General features: G+C 44.6%; 2 protein-coding genes and 1 pseudogene across 3 annotated transcripts in view; 1 reads left to right on the forward strand and 2 right to left on the reverse strand.

Annotated features, from left to right (window-relative positions):
* Window positions 1–20021, reverse strand: part of LOC142391566 (protein NLRC3-like) — a 36212-nt pseudogene extending 16191 nt beyond the window's left edge.
* The window catches only part of LOC142391563 (uncharacterized), a 251014-nt gene that overhangs the window by 132564 nt on the left and 97871 nt on the right, over window positions 1–20579 (forward strand). The gene's annotated exons all lie outside the window — the stretch shown is intronic.
* The window catches only part of LOC142391552 (NLR family CARD domain-containing protein 3-like), a 105298-nt gene that overhangs the window by 47635 nt on the left and 37084 nt on the right, over window positions 1–20579 (reverse strand). The gene's annotated exons all lie outside the window — the stretch shown is intronic.

Consider the following 20579-nt stretch of genomic DNA (forward strand, 5'->3'; position numbering starts at 1 on the left):
GCAGTGGCAGCCGCTCCAATAATCCAACATGGATCGTGTGGCCTTGTGAGGTCATGATGTGATCACGTGTTCATCATTCTTATTGTGCACACATCTTATGAAAGCTATCTTAATGAAGAACAACTCTTAAACAGACCTGCTTTGAACAAGCCTTCTTCGCCAAATCACGTTGCTTTGAGTGTTTCCATTATTGTGGACATTAATGCAGATCTATCTGATTACAACTAATTCTGACTATTAATCACACATTATCAGTTAAAAGGGCTTTTACCCACATACTCTTATATTACTGGATTGGACTGGGACTGGATAGTGTAGTGGTAAGATTGCATTTCATCTGGGTTCAAATCCCCTTTATGAAAGGTACCACCTCCAGTAGGGGTCCTGAGGCAAGACCTCCTTACCCTACCCACCTACCAGTGTAAGGTGGTTCCAGTGTAGGATAAAAGCGTCGGCCAAATGCATAAACATATAAGTGAGATCTGGCTCTCTACCTCACAGCTGGAACATTGTATTAGTACAACAAATCTGCATGTTTCATAGAGAGTTTGAGTATTTTCAACCCAGTCTCACAGAAAAACGTGTAAAAGGGAAAGGGTAGTATAGTCACATTTTGGCCCCAAAAATTGTGACAATACTACGTTTTATTTGGCCTATTCATATTGCATCGCAACTAGGTCACATGACTATCAAGTTTCCCTCAGCGAAAAAAAGAAAATGGCCGACTCTGCCTTTTTTCTGTGAAAAACATAACATTTTAGGAAAGCATCTGCATTTGTATGCATTTCGATGACATTTCTAGCGAGAACTATGCAATATTTTCATAATATTCCTACAGAGAATGTAGACGATCTTTAGTTTATTAGTTTACTAGTCTTTTTTTAAAAGACCTTGACCTGGTGAGTAACATATGCCAGTGTGAAGATTCTAAATTAGTCCTGCCTTGAAATATTAACTTCTGAACATTGACCTCAGTGCAATTTAGAAGGCTTGTTAATCATTACAGATATGGGACCAACTGTTATGGAGAGCTCTTGACTTCAGCTATGTGACTATACCCATATGGGTGTGGCCACCAAGTGGGGGCGATATCAGATATGGTAAAAAATTATTTTCACCAATTTCACAATAGCATATTTAAAATCTGATCACATAAATGTGTTTACTACCCCTTTAAACCTTTCCCTGTACTCTCAATTTAGTATTTACCACTCCAAATTATAAGAAATACGCTCAATTTAAAATAAAATACAATTTCCTTGTGGCGAGCTATGTATCTGATACAAATTAGCGCCATATTGGTAGTTCTTTCAAGTTGGCAAAGTAGGATTTTAAAAACATATATATACTGAATATATCAAATATCTAGTGCAGCCGAATTAGTAATTACACTTCATCTATATGACTGACGTTTAAAAAAAGTCAAGCTGTTGGTATATGTTAGATATTCTAACTGTTATTGTAGAAATGTGGTTTTGGGTTAGCAGCTTCTTCCGTTTTGCAAAGTAGGGTTGGAAAAACATAAATCTACTAAAATATCAAATATCAAGTACAGCCGAACTATTAAATACACTTGATCTCAATGATCAATACAAAGAAGAATTTAACAAATTTACTTCGGATACTTTTAGAGCCGCACCATGTAACATCATACAAATTCAACACCGTACTCGTAGTACTTCCGGTTTGCAAAAGTTATTTATAATCGCAAAAAGACAGATTATACGTATATATTTGGTTCGTATAATATATTTATGATGAATATATTATCAAAGATACACGTTTGGTCAATAAAGTTGAAAAACAAAAAAAAAAGAAAGTACGGGGAATGTTGGCGCAGGCCGATGACGTAGAGATAGCAGCGTCCATAGCAACCACCTTAACAACGGTAACAACGGTATTCTTAGGTTTTTTTAAGGAGATACTAAAATCTTCGGCTAAACTAATAAAACGAAAGATCGTCTACATTCCTTGAACAAATATTCTGAAAATATTATGCATCGTTCTCACTAGAAATGCCATCGAAATGCATACAAATGCAGATGATTTCTTAAAATTTTATGTTTTTCACAGAAAATAGGTCGACAGTCTACCATTTTTTTTTTCGCTGAGGGAAACTTGATAGTCACGTGACCTGGTTTTAAGGCAATGTAAATGAATAGGTCAAAGAAAACTTAGTATTATCACAATTTTGGGGGCCAAATTGTGATAATACCACGTTTTCCCTTGTGGACCAACATAGCTATTACACGTTTTTCTATGAGACTGGGTTGGTATTTTATGTGAGGTGGTGGCAGCTGATCATAAACAGCTACAATATCAATAAATGCTGAAAATATACCAAAGTTATTCATAAATGAAAATGTTTTCCATGCAGAGAAAGTGGATGGCCTGCCATGCTCCTACAGATGAACCTTCAGGTGGTATCTGTTTACCAAGAGATGATGCTGTGTGTACAGAAGACGTGAAGCTCAGACAGGAGATCTGCTTGTTGTATGAGGACAGAGTGTCTGTCTTATATGGAGGTGGGAAGCCGGGTTTAAATATAGAAATAATGTCTTTGAATTGTATTGATCTAAAAGTGTCCTCTCAGTAGCTGTGAAGTTCTGTCCGTGATACTGAGCGGGACTCTGCAGTGATGGAGATGTGTCTCCCTCTGGTGGTGAACGGATGAACTGCACGATGTCAGTTTAATGAGCCCAGAAGTGTTCAACTATAAAAACTACCAAGCTGATGTCAGCAGTGAGAATGTTTTTCATCATTCAGTAAAAATGTTGTAGTTCTCCTGTTCATTGTGCAGAATAAAAAGACAGGATGTTCTCTGCTTTGTAGCTTTGATTCAAATATTAGAGCCAAGTAAAAACATCCTGCTCACACATGCAGACAGAACACAAGCTGGAGTGAAGTCAGGGTTAAAGATAAAGTCTGAGTTAATAAAGCTGAACAGCAGCTGATGGGCACTCCACATGTGCTGCCTTTGTTTATGTCAGTCAGTGCGTCAGATTTGAAAATGTCTTGTGCTGTTATCAGGAAGTAAAGATGGAGAAGACTGTAAAGCTGCAGCTGCTGGAGACTTTGAGGATCTGGGAGAGGAGGAAACGGGAGCTTTAACAAATTAGCAAGCCTGGACGATCTTCTCCTACTTCACTTTCAACATCTGAGATATCTTCTATGTTCTGCTGTGAATAAAATATTAGTTTATGAGATTTACAAATCACTGTATTCCGTTTTTATTTAATGTTACACAGCATCCCAACTTTTTCCCACATTCCTTATTCCGAACCTCACTAATCATCTCCCTCCTCTCTCAGAGTTACACGTCTACCCGGGTCCTCCCTTTGGCTTTCAACACCCACCGCTTTTAAATAAACTCTGTTCCAACTCTGATTCTCCCCGAGTCCTGTGTCTGCTCTTGGGCCAGTTTTTGTGAGGCGGTTCGACACAACAAAAATATTCTAAAAGAAAAACCTGACGGCTAAATATATTCAGAAAAAAAACATTTAAAAAAGAATCTGAGAAATAAAATCTGAGATTTTAGAAATGTATATATTTTAATGAACAAAGTGAAAGTAATTGGATAAAACAATATATACACTAGAAAGTCTGGAACCATTTAAAAATCGAAATGTTCAGATATGAAGAACAAATTTGATATAGAAGAGAAATTTTCATCAAAAAAATCTGAATGTTGATTAAAAGTCTACATTTCACATGTAAAGTCTTTGAGACAGAATTTTAAAAAATGAACATTGTGGTGAATAATGAGGCAAAAAGTCAAATTTCTGAGATGAAAAATCAATAATTCAACATGTGAAAATGTCAGAAAGTCCAAATAAAGACAGAATGAACCAAACAAACTAACAGTGAGATACTGAGAGGATTTTCATGTTGAACATCAGGAACTTTCAGTCCAAAGCAGATGTTGTTAAAGTCCAAATATTGTTTGTAAAGGATCCTTTCAGTCCTCTTTGTGAGCGTTCAACAGCAACATTCAGCAACATTCTGCCATCAGGAACCAGCTCCAGTACAGGTGTCCTTTCATCATCTAACAGGAAGTGAATGTGTGAAACATCAGGATGAACCCCGGGTGCTCACCAGACCTCTGCTCATTGGAGCAGAATCAGTGAACATCTGTCAGCAGGTTGGAATCCATCTGGGCTGATGGCAGCTCAGTGATTCCTCTCTGATGTCACAGTTTGTCACATGTGCAGCAAACTAACTGCAGCTGACTTCAGCTGAATGGTCTCAGTTAAAGTCAGCTGCAGAGAAACACAACCTGCTGATACTCAGTGTGAAGCTTTGACTGGAAACACACAGAAACACAACATCCTGGAAGAATGGCAGCTTCCATCTTTAAAGGACTGGAAGAGGAAGAAGTTTCCAAGGAATCATTTAGAAGAGTTTCAAACAGAAACTGACTGAGTCCATGAATCTGAATAGGTGTTTCTGAGTGAAAGAGACAGACATGAACAGACTGAACTATCTGTTCAGCAGGGATTCTCTGACAGGAGGACACTCTGTATACTCAGCACAGAGACAACCAGGAACCATATGTCCAGAACCCAAATCCAGGATGCAGAGGTTCTTCAGTGAATGTGGTGCTGAAGGTGTGGAGGTGGATCAGTGTGTCAGAGGAGACTCTGTAGAAGGACAGAGTGCCAGCAGGACGGTCCACATACACTGCTGCTCTGTTAGAGACAGAGGAGGAGGAGGAAGAGGAAGAGGAAGAGGAAGAGGAAGAGGAAGTGATGGGTGTTTCTCTGTTATTGTGACAGACAGAGTATTTACCTTCATCAGAGCAGCTCAGACTCCAGGACTGATCATTCAATCCAAACACACACTCTCTGCCTCCTCCTCTCCTGATTCCTCTGTAACACTGATATATTAACTCTTCCTCTCCACTCGACCTCCCAGTAACAGCAACCAGTCAGAACATTTCTACACAGCAGCTGAGGACACCAGTAATCAAACCTGTTTGGATGATCAGGATAAGACTGAATCTCCTCCACACGTGTCACCTTCCTGTTGTTGTCAGACAGTTTCAGTCTCCTGCTCACTGTGTTTGTGTCGATTGTGAGTTGACAGGAATCTGAAGGAGAGAACAAACACAGTGCAGCTGCAGTTATTGATCTCTCATCTGTTCACTTTGATCAATGAGTGATGTGACAGTGTGACGATGGCTGGATGTCATGAATCAGATGAAGAACACACTCACACTTCCTCAGCCCTGGTGTCAGCCATCGTTCTCCAGCAGGCTCCACCCTGAAAGGAGGAAAATAACTGTCACATTTTTCAGGACTCCAGAAATAGTATCCAGAATGAGCCGGTCCCATTCCAGCTGATGCTGGAGGAATGGTGGAGCACATGCTGCCAATCATACCCATATATTCTGCTTATGTCCCAAAGTAAAGACACTCTGGGGAGAGGTATCTGATGCGCTATACCTCGGGATGCTACTGTGGCTCTATTAGGAGTGATGCCTAAAGGGCTGAATGGGAGGTCAGAGAAACATCTGTAAATACATTACTCACAGCAGCACTGAGGTGCAGAACTATTAGATGGCTGAACCCCCCCTTCATATAACATATGGATCCAGAAGGTTTGGGACCTCCATCAGATGGAGCACTTTACAGATCTATGAAGGCTCCTAAAGTCCATGTTTACTAACCGGTGGAGTCCTGTCGGCTCTTTATGGACACAATGAGACTGGTTAGCCTTCCTCCTCTGCCACCTGTTTCCCATCATCCACACAGAGCCTCACAATGTTTCAGTGCTGCTTTCCTCATCACTTATTTCTGTGTGGGCTTGTACATATGAGCGTCTGAATGTGTACATTTGATTTAACATATTTAATGTGGCCCTGTGATGGATAGCGACCTGTCCAGCGTGAACCCCGCCTCTGGCCCCGCTGGGAGGGGCTCCGGCCCCCCCGCGGCCCGACCGACGGATTCAGCGGGTGTAGAAGGTGGATGGATGGATGTTTCATGCATTTCATTGGGAGTGGATATTTGTTCTGTTCGTCTCTTGTTTGCTTTTGATCTTAATTTGGATATAATGTGTGTAATTATCATCTACGGCTGGATAGAGAAAAGTGTAGAAACTGAACGTCGGCGCTGAAAACCCAATAAAAACAAGTTCAAACTAAATGTTTTCTGCAGTCAGATGATGGAGATGATGAAGTTTCTGTCTCTGAATTCAACTCTTCAACTTTGGAAGAATTTTCACTTTGATTTTTCTCTCATTTCTGAAGCCAAATATGAGCTTTAAACACTGTGCTGAAATCTCTTCAGTCTCTGACATCATGGTCTCTCCTGATGGTCACATTGTTTCTGCTGACTCCTCCTCTCAGAATGTTTCAGGGCAGCCAAACATGCAGATCCTCTCTCAGGACGCAGGTCTAACCCACATGTACGCATTTCCAGATGTACGCTGAACATGGTTCTAGTAATCTTTGTGCTAAGCTAGGCTAACATGTCCTGGACCCATCTCTGGGTCTGATCCAGGGTCAGAGGACCAACAGACACTTCTCACTGTTGTTCCTGCAGATGTTCTCCTTGGAGACCTCCTCCACAAATATCTGCTGTTCATGTCCAACCAGCGTTGGTGCTGTGAGCAAAGGAAACAGGCTCCTACATGTGTGATTGTTCATGTAACACTCAGCAGGAAGCAGAAGCACAGGGCTGAGTGCAGGACAGAGAACATGTTCCCAGCTCTTCCTCCTCTATCAGACATTGTGAGGCTGCAGCAGGCCTCTCCATACCTGAGTTTGTGTGGATCCTTCAGTGCAGCCCTCAGCAGCTTCTCTCCTGAGGCTCCTGGATGGTTGTAGCTCAGGTCCAGCTCTCTCAGATGGGAGGGGTTGGAGGTCACAGCTTCAGCCAGAGAAGCACAGCCTTCCTCTGTGATCAGACAGCCTGACAGGCTGCAGACACACAGAACAACAGAAACTCTGAGAGAACTGCTCTGAAGCTGAAGCTGAATGTCTGCAACTGTCTCACATTACTGACTCTGTGTCTTCAGAAATCTGAGTCACAATCAAACTACACACACGTGGATCAACCCGATTTCTGACACATGCAGACACTCCCCACTGAGTCCTGTTCAGATAAAAATATGGTCTGCACCACAGTGAGAGCAGCAGTGAAGAAGAAGCTGATTTCACTGATGTGAAACTGAGACGCTCGTCAGCAGGGGCGCCGCTAGGGATTTAAGAATTATTTTCATGGGCCCCAAACAGCCGGTTAGGAGGCTTTATGATGAATTATGATGAATTTATGATGCATTTTGATGATATTTTTGACTATCATTCCCATATTTGTGAGAAAAGAACAACATGACAGCTAACAGGTAGGTACGCACTGATTTAACCTTTATTTAACCAGATAAAAGCCCATTGAGATCAGGATCTCTTTCACAAGGGTGACCTGGCCAAAACGGGTCAGCAGCATGAGACATAACAGCAGCACAGCAGTACGTGTCAAACCAGATTACAAAGAATGACAGATAGAATAAAACAAACAATTTAGAGATGCAATCGTGATTTCATACAGAGACATGGGAGCTGTAGCACAACCAACAATTTAGGATTTGAAACACAGGCACTGTTCAATGGATTGACGCTGCCTGTCTTTCAGGATAGAGCGGAATGCTCCAAGTGCGACTAGTTCAGAAAGTTTCAGCTCAGTCTGTAAAGTATTCCATGCCAAAGGGGCGGCAAAGCTGATTGCTCTTTTTTCCAAATTCGGTCTTTACCCGGGGAGCAGATAAAACAAAGGTCGAACTGGAACGCAAGGCATAACAACTGGTGGTTTTTTGCAATAAAACACACAAATACGAAGGTGTCAAAGTCTTATAAATTAAGGTCAGCCAATGTGCATATCTGCGTGCACTCAGAGAGGGCAAGTTCGATTTCCAGTACAATTCACAATGGTGGGTGAGGCGACTACACCCTGTGACAAATCTCGTGCCGTATGAAAGACAGTGTCCTGGAGACATTTGGATGACACATTCAAATAAAGCACGTCCCCATAGTCAAGAATCGGCAGGAAGGTCGCTATCACTAATTTCTTTCTGACCCTGAGAGAGAAGCAGGTTCTGTTTCTGAAAAAGAACCTGAGTTTCACCCGAAGTTTAGTGACCAGCTTGTTTATATGGGCTTTAAATGACAGCTCCTGATCTAGGGTAAAGACCAGATACTTGTAGTGCAAGACTCGCTCTATAGGTTTTCCTTTAGTTGTTAAAATGTCTGTAATGTTCTGTGGTAGCACCTTTGCATGAGAGAAAACCATGAGCTTGGTTTTATCTGTATTTAAAACCAGTTTACAATCATTTAAACGAGACTGGATAACATTAAAAGCAACTTGTAAAAACTCAAGAGCCTGAGTGAGAGAGGTTGAACAACAATAAACAATGGTGTCGTCTGCATAAAGATGATACATTGAATTTGACAAGTTGTTATAGAGATTGTTTATATAAATTGAGAATAAAATGGGTCCCAACACTGAACCTTGGGGCACCCCTTTGGTGATGTCCAAAAAGGAGGAGGTAGATCCAGCCACCTGAACACATTGTGTTCTATTTGATAAGTAGTTGGCAAACCAGGCAGCAGCATGATTAGATAAACCAATGTGATGCAGGGCTTGTATCAACAGGTTGTGATCTTCTGTATCGAAAGCTTTTGACAAATCAATAAATAGAGCAACACAGTATTTTTTACTGTCCATTGCCTCAATTAAATCATTTAGGACCTTCAGTCACTGATGGAATTCATTTAGATTAATTTATTTTCTGCAACACTGACAATCTAATTCTAAACTCTAAATTAAGCCACCTGAAAAATAGACTTAAATATAAAATAAACTCTTCCATGAAAATAAAAGCAATTATCATCTGTGGAGAACCAAATAAAATCTCAGCAAAAAAAAAAAAAAAAAAGGCCAATTACCCATCATGATTTCTCATCATTTCAACATCATCATCTATAGAATGATAAAACAAGCAAAGGAAGAACATCAGCAGCAGATGTTAAGCTAAGTCGGCTCATACATAAAAGACAACAGGGCTTCATATGGTATATCACATCAGTGAGAGTGAACTGAATATAATAAAATCACAGGAGCTCACAGTCTAAATTGTTTTTTGTTCTAATCTGACATTTGAGACATAAAGTTTATCATTATTATTAATTCAACACACAGCTGCTCACCTCCTTCCTCATGTGGGGGCACTGGGGCTGTTTCAGGGGCAGGTGGAGCTGGGGGCTGACTGACAGCTGCTGCTGCCGCTGCACTTGACGTATGTATTCGGAACCAGGCGTCATTTTAACAGAGGGGAGGTCAACTGACTGAACATGAACTGCTGCCAAACGTTTGACTGCATTCATTATTTAACAGAAACAGCAGTGAAGTGTAAAAATCCAGAGTTTTCTTCAGAAATATGAGCCAACATGGGGAGAAAGTGAGCCAGCTTATAGACCTGCACAAAGTTAATATTCCAGAACTTTCCACCACATGAACCTCTAACAAACCCACCTTGCTTTCTGAAGTATCGGGTGAAAAACTGTGGACCTTTTGATTCCTTCTCCTCTTTCTTTGCTTTCTTTTAGTTTTTGGCAGCCAGACTTTGAGGCATATTGCCTTCTCTGCCTTCTTACCTGCTGCAGCGCTGCAGCTGATCCAGTCGGACTGAACCATTTCACATAAATAGAGAGGGGGGGGCTTAATGTTTCCAAAACAAATAAAGTTATTGTCACCGGAACATTGTAAATAAAATATCTTTGTGATTATAAGTTAGTTAATAACTTAGTGTCACATTATTTTTTGTGGGTATTATAATTTTATTGGGGCCTCTCTGGGCCCCTCTTAATCATGGGCCCCTAGAAGCCTGAATATGGTTCTGACCCAGGTTTGACGGCTGCTTTGCGGGGCGAGTATACATGTCCCATACTGTATGTGTTGTAGCGAGAGAATCCACTGAAAGGGAACGTAATGTCATGCGTATAAGTTCAGTTAGAAGGAACAAGGTCCAACGCTTGTTTACAGCTGGTTTGCCCCGCCCATCAGGTGGGCTCAGGAGGACAACTCACTCAAAGAACTTTGTAGGAATCTTCACTCTACATTATTTATTGGATGAGAACGCAGCCCAAAAGGAAACTGACCAAATTACCCAAAAAAAGACTTTCCAGGTTGTTCCAGGTTCAGGTTCCAGGTTCAGGTTCCAGGTTCAGGTGAGTTCCTGTGGTGTCAGAGGCCTAAAGCTGCTGGAACAATCATACAAAGAGCATCCACAGGTGTTCTGTTACCTGAGAGTTTCCAGTCTGCAGTTTGGACTCTTCAGACCAGCAGACACCTGCTTCACCCCTGAATCCTGCAGGTTGTTGTTACTCAGGTCCAGTTGTGTCAGGCTGGAGGACTGGGAGCTGAGAGCTGAGGACACAGCTGCACATCCTTCATCTGAGAGGTTACAGACGCTCAGCCTGAGGAGACAGTTACAGAGAAAAACAACAGCTGGGATCAGAATCAATCAGCTCTAATGCTGACTGTGGACTGAAAGCCCACTTAATAATAATAATAATAATAATAATAATAATAACAATAATGACTTGGTTTTATATAGCGCCTTTCAAGTAACCCAAGGTCGCTTTACAAAAAGGAGATGGGGCTAGGGAATAGAGGAAAGAAGAGGGGAGGGGGTAGAAATGGGGATGGGGCCAAGGTGATTAAGGACCATAGGCCTCAGTGAATAAGTGGGATTTGATGTGCTTTTTAAACGTTTCCAGTGTGGGAGCTTGGCGGATATGGAGAGGTAGACTGTTCCAAAGGGTGGGGGCAGCAACACAGAAGGCTCGGTCTCCAAAGGTCCGTAGTCTGGAGCGGGGAGTGACGAGCTGGTTCTTGCCAGAGGACCTCAGGGACCTTGGTTGGGAGTGTTGCTGGATGAGATCGGAGAGGTACTGGGGAGCAAGAGTGTGGAGGAATTTGTATGTGAGGAGTAGGATTTTGTAGGTGATGCGTGACTTCACTGGGAGCCAGTGAAGGTGTTTCAGTGTGGGGGTAATGTGTTGCCACCGCTCTGTGTTGGTGAGGATCCTGGCAGCCGAGTTTTGGACACGCTGTAGTCTGTCCAGTGCTTTGTTTGGAAGACCATAGAGGACACCATTACAGTAGTCCAGACGGGAGGTGATGAAGGCATGGATCAGAGTCTCTGCAACTGGGTCTGACAGTGAGGGCCGGAGTCTGCAGATGTTTTTGAGATGGAAGAAGGCGGATTTGGTGGTGCTACTGATATGAGCTTGGAGTGAGAGGTTACAGTCCAGGATAACACCCAAGTTGCGTACTTCTTGGGAGGGCCTGATGGTACAGCCATCAACATTCGGTAGGACATCCTCAACTTCCTTGGACTGAGATGGAGAGGCCACCACCATGAGCTCTGTCTTGTTGTTGTTCAGTTTGAGTAGGTTGGTGGCCATCCAAGTCTTAATGTCTCTCAAACAGTGAACTAGTGATAGGGGAGGGAGATGGGCAGATGGTGTAGTGCTAATGTAGAGCTGGGTGTCGTCAGCATAGCAATGAAAACTGAGCCCATGTTGGCGGATGATCTGGCCGAGAGGGAGCATATAGATGGTGAACAGCAGGGGGCCAAGCACTGAGCCTTGGGGCACGTCGTGGTTGACTGGAGCTGGGGTCAAGTTGGAGTCCTTGATAGCGATGTATTGCGTCCTAGTGGAGAGGTAGGAGTGAAACCAGGAGAGGGCGGAGTCAGAGAGGCCTAAATGATCATGGAGACGGTGCAGCAGGATGATGTGGGAGACTGTGTCAAAAGCTGCAGACAGGTCTAGGAGGATGAGAAGGCTGATGAGGCCATTGTCTGCAGCTATGAGGAGGTCGTTCATGATCTTAATGAGCGCCGTCTCCGTGCTGTGGTGAGGTCGAAAGCCAGATTGGAGGGGTTCATAGAGTTCATGGTGGGACATGTGGTCTTGTAGTTGGGCAGCCACTGCTCTTTCCAGAATCTTGCTGAGAAAGGGTAGGTTGGAGATAGGGCGGTAATTTCCAGGGTCATCAGGGTCCAGGCTGGGTTTTTTGAGGGTGGGAATGACCACAGCCGTTTTAAAACTGGAGGGCACCACACCAGATGTAAGGGAGGTATTAATGATGTCAGTCATGGTAGGGCAAAGCGTGGGTAGGCAGGCCTTTACCAGTGCCGTGGGCATGGGGTCCAGTTTGCTAGAGGTGGTTTTAGCTTTTGACACAAAGTCCATGACCTGGTTGTTACTGAGTGGTGAAAATGAGGAGAGGGAGCACTGATGTGGCTGGGCAGAAGAGGTTGAGTTGCAGTCCTCCAGGTGAAAGGCAGGTGGACATGGAGCGCCTGTCTGACGGAGCTGCAGGTGAATGTCGTCCACTTTCTGCTGAAAGAAAGTTTGGAACTTGCCGCAGAGTTCAGCGGCGTCCGATGGTTGGGGTGGATCTGGAGGGCGGAGGAGGCGGTTTATAGTGGAGAAAAGCTGCTTTGGTTGATTCTGATGTGTACTGATGAGAGTGGCGTAATACAGAGTTTTTGCCCTGGAGAGAACCTCTTTGTAGTTCCCCACATGGTCTTTGTAAGCCTCTTGATGTACAACTACTCCAGATTTTTTGTACAATCTTTCAAGCCGACGCCCAGCTGCCTTCAGGAGGCGGAGCTCAGCAGTGAACCAAGGTGCAGGCTGGCTGAAAGTGACGGACCGAGTCTTCAGGGGGGCTACAGCATCCAGACTGCGAGAGAGAGCTGTGTTGTAGTGCTCGGTTAGGGCATCCACAGTGTGGCTGGAGGGGTGGGAGGCAAGATGTAGTGCCAACATGCTCGACAGTGCAGGTGTGGATACGCGCTTGATATTTCTGAACGTGATTGTTCGATTCACACGCAGTCTGGGTGGAGGCTCAGTTACAGAAAAGAGGATGGCATGGTGATCTGAGACAGCTAGGTCCAGGCACTGGAGATTGAGGGGAATTATGCCAGTCCAAAGTGTGGCCTTTAACATGTGTGGGACCATGTACATGCTGTGTGATGTTTAAACACTCAAGGATGGATAAGAACTCTGTTGCAAAAGGGCAGCTATGTGAGTCCACATGAATATTAAAATCACCCAAAATGATGGTGGATGGGGACATGGGGCAGACAGTGGTGAGTAACTCAGAGAACTCCGAGAGAAACCCACTGTTGGCTTTGGGAGGGCGGTACACAAGTACCACCTGTAGCTGTGCAGCCCCTGTCATCACAAAGTGCACGCATTCGAAGGTGCTGGAGTTTATGGGGAGTTCTTTGACCATAATGTCTGAGTTGTAAATGACAGCCAGCCCACCACCACGGCCCGCAGAGCGAGGCTTTTGGATGTATACATAGCCTGGGGGAGTGGCCAGATTGAGAGAGAAAAAATCCTGCTGATTTTGCCATGTCTCGGTCAGACACATGAATTGGAGATTTCTCTCAGTGATTATGTCATGGATTAATTCTGCCTTGTTGTTTAATGAGCGAGTATTAAGGAGCATAAAGTTTGCCGTCTTTATGGTGGACATATCAGAAGGACCAGGTATGAGAGCACAAGCCAGGGGACGCAGGTTGCCAAGCTCTGCGTGACGTTTGTTTTGATGACGTCGCGACAAGGAAGTATGGCATCGGACTGTAGAGACAGTCGGAGTTGTATTCATATGCACAAACTTATGTCGGGAGGCTCTGTGGACATATCTGGGACGACGCAGGATGTGGAGAGACTTTAAGACATCTAGGCAGCTCGGCAGGGTGGAGGAGCAGAGATTCATCAGTTCTGTTGCGGAGTATCTGAGAGCCATGCCGGGTGCGCACCTAGCTTGGCTAGCTTGGCTAGGCGCTAAGCCACTAGTTGCACTGTAGGGCGATACCGAGTGGCAGTCCCACCTGGATACAGCGACGGCACTGTCGATGGAAGTTCCCAGAAAGCCACAGCGATGTTGGTCAGAGAAACTAGGATCTGCCGCCGGTGGTGCCAGGGTAGCCAGTCCAACGGTAAGATTCCAGTTTGTTCCGTAGTAGCCAACTGAATTAATCCAGGTAACGTTGGTAGTGCTTGATCACCACTGGTCGCGCAGAGCAATTAAAATCGTACTCAAGAAGTATGCGAAAATGTCAGATTAGACTCGCGGAAAGTGTCAAGTGGATAGTAAAGAGTGGAAAAGCTGGGCATGAGAAGCGGCGACATTCACGCCAGCGTCCTCTCACGTTTAGTTGCCAATCAATGTGCCACTTAGAGGGAACATCAGGGTTAGAAGCCTGTGATCATGTCCGTGCGGTGGTTTTTATGCTCAGAGACGCATCATGAGTGAAACAAGGAGTCCACACGGTGGCTGAGCCTTTCCACCCTGGAGCTGCAGCTCATCAGAGACAGTCTCAGAATCTGATTCAAACAGCAGAGGCTTTCATGGGGAACAAGCTGAGGAACTGATCCCATCAGACTGATGGTGGGGCTGACTTCAGAGCTGCCCACCGGGAACAAAGGCTAACATTTATCAGCACTCTGCTCCAGCATGAAAACAGCCTCACCTGAGAGTTTCCAGCCCACAGGTTGGACTCTGCAGTCCAGACAGCAGCTTCACTCCTGAATCCTGCTGCAGGTTGCTGTTACTCAGGTCCAGTTCTGTCAGGCTGGAGGACTGGGAGCTGAGAGCTGAGGACAGAGCTGCACATCCTTCATCTGAGAGGGTACAGACGCTCAGCCTGAGGAGAAGATGTTAAACAGTCTTACATTCAGTCACATTTAATAAGAACAGTCAAATAAGGGACAGTAATGATGTGAAGCTGCTTTGCAGCCACAATATCTCTGTAACTTTTACTTAAGGCTGATTTATGCTTCAGACGCAAAGCCTCTGACGCTCGGACGCATAGCCTCTGCGAGTGTCAAAATCTTGACCACTCCCCCACGCAGAGGCTCTGCGCGCGTTGTCGTGCACCTCAGAAAAATCCTGACTACGCGACAGACGCACGCAGACCACCAACGGAAGTGCGCAGACAAAAGCGGCTGTGATTGGTCCTCGGTGTGCCTTTCCGGTTGTCTGTGTGGCTTCCTCCTTTGCATTTTCGCCAACTCCAATAAAAGAAGCTGTTCTTCTTCGATGTAGAGCAACTCCAGATCCATATCTTGCATACACTTTTTTTTTTTGAAAGATAAACACTTCCGCCGGCGCCGCCGAAGTTCTCGTCACCGCCCACCGAAATTCTCGCGAGTTGCACTGCTGTGCGTCCCGAGAAATTCCAGACCGAGGTTCCAGAACCATAACATGAAAAGTGGTTCGCGACCAGAGCAAAGCAGCACGTCAAGACGATAGACGCAGAACTATAATCTGCCCTTTAGGAGTCTCTGAATCTGGTGATGTGCACTATGGTTTCATTCTTGGTATTTCATATTCATGTTTTTAATGGACTTTAATTACTAATCCACAGCAGAGATGATGAAAATGTCTCCCATCGCCCACAAATATCTCACTATACACAGAAACACTTTATTAGGGATTCATGAAGGCTGATCCACAGATATACAGATTAATCTGTAGTTTCATGCTTTAAAATGGAAGAAAAACACTGATTTAAAATGTGAGATCCATTCCTGCATGTGAAATGTGTTCTGCACATCTGTGAATCTCTTCCTGTCTCTCTGTAGTTTGTGACTTTGCTCCGTTTTGTGCAGTTTTACTGCAGCTGACCTGCAGAGATCATGCATCAATGTGATGTGCAGAGCTCTCCACAGAGTGAGGTCAGCACTGCCCACCCTGCAGGAGGTCCACACCAGGCGCTGCACCACCAGAGCAGGAAGACCCCGCTCCTACTCACATGTTTACTTGTATATTTTCATTTATGTCAGATTCATCTAACCCTGTTTTATTCTTATTTTGCTGCCTTGCACAGTTGAGCTCGTTGCAGTGTACATTTCACTGCCGGCGTTCAGCTGCATGTGACCAATAAAGATGGCTGATCCTCGATCGGTCGTTAATTATCTCATTATGTTAACAAATCAAAGCAGATTTTCATGATAACTTGTTCATTTATGTCCTAATCTTTGATCACATCATGTTTTAAAGCAGCGACTCTGAAAAGCTTCATGGAAACAGAAAACAACTTCCTGAATGTCACCAAAAGCTTTTTCTGCTCTCTGAAGGCTTTTTTGGCTTTTTTCTGAAACAGAGAAAGAGAAGATGTTGGTCACATGACTGATCACATGACCAAGCAGCTGCTGGATGGAGCAGAGGAGCAGGACCTGTTCAGCCTCTCATCTTTGCCTCCAAAGTGATGGTGTCTGTTCTGATAACTGCAGTAAAACAGACGGCACACGAGCAGCCCGACTCACAGTTCAGTTTGGATCCTCCAACAGTCCGAGCTGAAATCAGCTGGATGTTCCACTTTATCATACTTATCCTGTTATCTGATGGAAACAAGGGGTTTTCTCCAGATTTCACATGTTCAACATGAACAAAGGGATCCACAAACAGAAAAATCACTCTGCACGTATCTGATGTATATTTTCATATTTCTGCACATCTTTGTCTTCATGATGTTAAACACGTGTTTGTGGATGGAAATGACACGCTTTGAGAAAACTACAACAGATATACTGAATCATTTCCTGTAACTCTACCAGAATATAAATAAATGTTCCACCAGAGTTCATGTGTGTGTGCTGCACAGACTAGATCAGAGGAAAGTGACACAGAGCTGGAGAAATTTTACTTTGTGGATTTAAAACAGATGTGAAGATGTTTTCAGATTATTGCATCACAGAGACTGTATGAAGCTGAAACAGCAGAGAAACCTGACCTGAGAGCTTCCAGGTTACAGTGAGGACTCTGCAGTCCATCAAACAGCTGCTTCACTCCTGAGCCGTAGATACTCAGGTCCAGTTCTGTCAGGCTGGAGGACTGGCAGGTGAGAGCTGAGGACACAGCTGCACATCCTTCAGCTGAGAGGGTACAGCTGCTCAGTCTGAGGAGGAAATAATGAGAGAAGTAGGAATCTGGGACTTTCTCTCCTATAGAAACAGCAGCAGGATATTCATACACATCCCTCTATATCTGTACTCACAGAGCTTTGTTGGAGGCTTTGACCACTGGCAGCAGCCTCAGAAGAGCCTCCTCTGAAGCAGAGTACTTCTTCAGGTCAAACTCATCCAGATGTTTTCCTGATGACAGTAAGATGAAGACCAGAGCTGACCACTGAGCAGGAGACAGTTTATCTGTGGAGAGACTTCCTGAACTCAGGGCCTGTTGGATCTCCTCCACCAGAGAACGATCATTCAGTTCATTCAGACAGTGGAACAGATTGATGCTTCTCTCTGCAGACAGATCCTCATCGATCTTCTTCTTGATGTAATCAACTGTTTCCTGATTGGTCTGTGAGCTACTTCCTGTCTGTGTCAGCAGGCCTCGTAGGAGCCTCTGATTGGTCTGCAGGGAAAGACCCAGGAGGAAGCGGAGGAACAGGTCCAGGTGTCCATTTGGACTCTCTAAGGCCTTGTACACAGCACATTGATTGAGATCATTCAGATCAAGTACTGTAGGCCTCTTTGCTCTTTTGGATTTTTTATTATTTCCCATCAGGTTGAGTCCAGAGTTGATGAAGGTCAGATGCACATGAAGAGCAGCCAGAAACTCCTGAACACTCAGATGGATGAAGCAGAACACCTTCTCCTGGTACAGCCCTCTCTCCTCTCTAAAGATCTGTGTGAACACTCCTGAGTACACTGAGGCTGCTGAGATATCGATGCCACACTCTGTCAGGTCTGATTCATAGAAGATCAGGTTTCCTTTCTGCAGCTGCTCAAAAGCCAGTTTTCCCAGAGACTCAATCATCTTCCTGCTCTCTGGACTCCAGTGTGGATCTGTCTCAGCTCCTCCATCATACTTGAGCTTCTTCACTTTGGCCTGAACCACCAGGAGGTGGATGTACATCTCAGTCAGGGTGCTGGGCAGCTCTGCTCCCTCTCTGGTTTCCAACACATCCTCCAGAACTGTAGCAGTGATCCAGCAGAAGACCGGGATGTGGCACATGATGTGGAGGCTTCGGGATGTCTGGATGTGGGAGATGATCCTGCTGGCCTGCTCCTCATCTCTGAATCTCTTCCTGAAGTACTCCTCCTTCTGTGGGTCAGTGAACCCTCTGACCTCTGTCACCATGCCGACACAGCCAGCAGGGATCTGATTGGCTGCTGCAGGTCGTGTGGTTATCCAGAGGCGAGCAGAGGGAAGCAGCTTCCCCCTGATGAGGTTTGTCAGCAGCACATCCACTGAGGTGGGCTCTGTAGCATCAGCCAGGGGCTCCTTGCTGTGGAAGTCCAGAGGAAGTCGACACTCATCCAGACCGTCAAAGATGAACACAACCTGGAACTGTTCAAAGCTGCAGATTCCTGCTGCTTTGGTCTCAGTAAAGAAGTGATGAACAAGTTCCACCAAGCTGAACTTTCTCTCTTTCAGCACATTCAGCTCTCTGAAAGTGAATGGAAACATGAAGTGGATGTCCTGGTTGGCTTTGCCTTCAGCCCAGTCCAGAGTGAACTTCTGTGTTAAGACTGTTTTCCCAATTCCAGCCACTCCCTTTGTCATCACTGTTCTGATTGGTTCATCTCTTCCAGGTGGGCCTTTAAAGATGTCTTCTTGTCTGATGGATGTTTCTGCTCTGCCTGCTTTCCTGGATGCTGCTTCAATCTGTCTGACCTCATGTTCATCATTGACCTCTCCGCTCCCTCCCTCTGTGATGTAGAGCTCTGTGTAGATCTGATTCAGAAGGGTTGGCTTTCCTGCTTTAGGAATCCCCTCAAACACACACTGGAACTTCTTCTTCAGAGCACATTTAACTTTACGTCCACAAACTGCAGCAACAAGTTCTGAATGAAGACAAGAAATAACATCAGTAAACAGACATTTCAACCCTGTACAGAACGAGTATCTGAACATCTGCTGTTCTGTGTGCTGAGACATCAGTAAATGTGTCATTTATCCAGCAGGTTAAACCTTTAGAGAAATCCTCTTACTGCTCTGCAGACGGTCAGCCAGCTCCTCCTGCTTCATTCTCCTCAGGAAGTGAACTGTGATCTTCACTAATGCCTCTCTGCTGCTCCAACGCTCTTCATCCTCAGCCTCCCTCTGACTCTCTAAGCATTCTGGGTAATCTGGACTCAGAACCTTCTGCATCTTCTTCAGCTCCTCCTTCACAAAAGTGAGCATGTTGTCCTCCAGCAGCTGGAACAGAAAACTATATGAATGAGCCAATCAGACTGAAACCATGGAGCCAAACATCAGATCCATGTTGGACTCACTGACAACCCACTGGTCTACAGAGTGCAGCATGGAGATGGCTGTGAGCAGAACAGATGGGAAAGTAGTTGTTGTGCATGTACAGACCATAAATATGGAGTCCAGCTGTGCTTGATGCTGCTGGGCAGACGGACCACTGGGACCCTCTGAGCTCTGCTGGTCCACTCTGTGGAGGAATCATGAAGATTAAGATTAGATTTATTGTCATCTACATTACAGGGAACATACACAGAATTTCTCCTCTGCTTTTAACCCATCCAGGTTAGCACCTGTTGAACACACACAGGGTCACACATTCATAGAGACAGATGCCATATACACTGGAATCACAGCACCTGGGGAGCATGGGGGTACAGTGCCTTGCTCAAGAGCACCTCAGCTGTGGCAAGGAGGTGGACACCCCTCCAGCTGTTAGTTCACCAAACTTTTTTTGAGTGGGAACCGAACCACCAACCTTCTGGTTATTGGACGACTGCTGCGTTGGTGGAAAACATCCAACACACACCGCTTCACATATGAACATAGAAATGGATGAAGCAGAGCTGAGCTCATATTAAACACATGTTGGAGTAAAAACTGTTCAAACTGACTCTGCTGCATTTTACTCTGTTACAACATTTACACTCAGCTCACCTCTGAGGGGATGGATGTTGGGCTGATTTGAAGTTAATATCATCAAGCATTGACCGGTCACTCTGCATGGACACACAGCTGGGTCCAGGTCCAAGTCTGAGTCTCTGATGGATCCTGACAGAAAAACACTTGTTTTCACACATGATGCAGCTCATTAGTTCATCAGAGACATCAACAAGTCTCAAGTAATTCAGCTGGAAACTGGTTATCATCTGAAACATGATGCAGCCTCCACTGAATACTGACAGCTACTCACTGCTGGGCTGATGGAACATCATGATGGAATTCAGTAATAATATCCTTTGACTCGTCGCTCTTAAAGGACACACAGCTGGGTTCAGGTTCAGATTCAGGTTCTGGTTTCAGTGTCTGATGGATCCTGATAGAAAAACATTTCAGCTCAATGATGTCAAAGCTGAAGCATTTTAAGTTAAATATCTTAATCATGTATTTTACTTTTTGTCAGATGAAAAGATTCTTTTGAAATAAATCCAATCTTCCTTTGACTGGTCGCTCTTAAAGGACACACAGCTGGGTTCAGGTTCTGGTTCAGGTTCTGGTCTCTGGTGGATCCTGATGGGAAAAAAATGCTTTTTCAGCCTGCATGCATGATATACTTAATAACCTCTAAAT

The sequence above is a fragment of the Odontesthes bonariensis genome, chromosome 11 (assembly GCF_027942865.1).
Source record: "Odontesthes bonariensis isolate fOdoBon6 chromosome 11, fOdoBon6.hap1, whole genome shotgun sequence".
Taxonomy (NCBI): Eukaryota; Metazoa; Chordata; class Actinopteri; order Atheriniformes; family Atherinopsidae; genus Odontesthes; species Odontesthes bonariensis.